Here is a 1,955-nt window from a genome sequence, read left to right on the forward strand (position 1 = left end):
GCCTTGCATTCGGGGGATAAATTCCTCGTCTAACTAGGTCTGGACCAGCGGCATCGCGTGGAGAAGAAGACCTACCTTGGAGACAATTGAGGACGATCAGGAGCATCCGGCTGGAGTTCTTCCAGCAGCCTAAATCCTGGTAATATTATGTTGAATCTGAGATAGGTGAGGCGTCCCTAGTCTCTATACGAGTTCTGGATCAAAAGGAGAAGGCTAGGGCGAGGAAGGAGAAAGTCCGCGGAAGGAAAGAGTGCCATCGCGGAGGGAAAGAAGGAGAAGCGCGGAAGGGGCGACTCTCGGATTTCTGAAGGCGCGTCAGAAACCACTTCTGCTAAAACAGCTGTATTTGGAGATTTACTGGGATTTGTGAGGCGATCTATAGCTTGTTGGAAAGCTCTCATCCTCAGGTACAACATACTAAAATTTCAGCCCGATCGGACCAGGGCGCACCAGTCAAATCTGCCGCTGAAGTTAGCTGTTTCCCCCGCCGCCGCTCAGGCGCAGTCCGCCGCAGAACCGCCACTTGCAGAGGCTGTTTCCGGCGATTCCGGTGGAATTTTCAGGCGATCCATATACCGTTGGATTCGTAATTAAAAGTTCTACAACATATCCAAAAATCAAGGTATTTGGACTTCATTGGCTAGTGAATCATCCACTACAAGTTCTGGACGTTGAAGGACTGCTTGCCGGTTTTCATGGAGTAGATCAGACTTCCGGTTAATTTTCCGGCCAGCTCCGGGGACTTCCAGCCAAAACCAACTTTTGGGTAATTAGTTCCAAGTCTGCCCTTGCTATATCTTGATTTTACTTGAATTATTTCGTGTTTAGCAAGGTCAAATGCGGTCAAACATTTGGCGACGGAAGTGGAAGGACACTTGTGGTATTTGGAACGGGCGCCAAGTGTCCCTTGCACCAAGGAGGAAGGTGGCCCTTTCCTAATCCGTCCCTACTGATTAGGGAAAGGAGGATTTGGCGCGATTTGGGTACATTGTACCTAGACACTTACCTAAGTGAGCAGGTCGAGTGGCGTCCTAGGAACGTGCCACGTGGAAAAGGAAATCTCGTCCTCCCTTGTGCGAAATCTCTTTCCTATTTCTCCTCCAACGAGATAGGAAAGGGGTGGAGATTGCGGTTGGATACATTGTATCTAGGCGCCTTCTATTGAGGGCAGAATCTCGTCAATCTTGCGGGGATCTTGCCTATTTCCTCTCCAACGAAATAGGAAAGACTAGCTCGTGGAGGCTAGGTGCATTGTACCTAGACGTTTCCTAATCAAGGCAAGATCTCGGTGCATCCTTGGGGGATTCTCATGCACGAATGAAGGGGATTTCCTCCACGATCTTAGGAGGCGATTTGCACCACATTTGGGAAGCCTCTTCATCCCAGCTCGTGTGAAGAGGAAGGAGCTCACTTGGAGAAGGCGTGAGTCAAGCTAGGAGCTGAGAACGTCAAGGAAGAACCGGCCGGATTCCGTCTAACATACCTCGTGGGATTCCACATCCGCCAAAGAAGAAGGAAGGAGAAGGAGTGTAACTTGAGGATTGCCTCAACGTCTGCCGGCGCACCGGCGATCGCCTCCCCTCTCAATACAAAAGACCGGGGTTGAATTGGTCTTACGGGTGAAGGCTTTCCTCATCTCGAAGTTGATTTTCCGTTAAACTTCTATATATTGATACTTGCTGGATTTGTTTTCCAATCTTCATTCTAGCAAGAAGGACGTGTGGCTCAACCTCTACCCGTGGGAGATTGCAGCCCAAGGAGAGAAGGGACCGCACTCGTCGGGCGAAATCGACGATAGCTTCCCCCAATCGACAGTCCGTTCACTCTTGGGGTCGATTGGAAATCCGGTGAAGATATTCTCTTCTCTTTTACGTTCAATCCTAGATAGAACTTGATCCTCTCTTGTTCTTGTAATTCTATCTAAGGACTTTGGCGACCGGAGTAGGAGTGGAGCT

This window comes from Nymphaea colorata, chromosome 8 (assembly GCF_008831285.2).
Source record: "Nymphaea colorata isolate Beijing-Zhang1983 chromosome 8, ASM883128v2, whole genome shotgun sequence".
Classification (NCBI taxonomy): domain Eukaryota; kingdom Viridiplantae; phylum Streptophyta; class Magnoliopsida; order Nymphaeales; family Nymphaeaceae; genus Nymphaea; species Nymphaea colorata.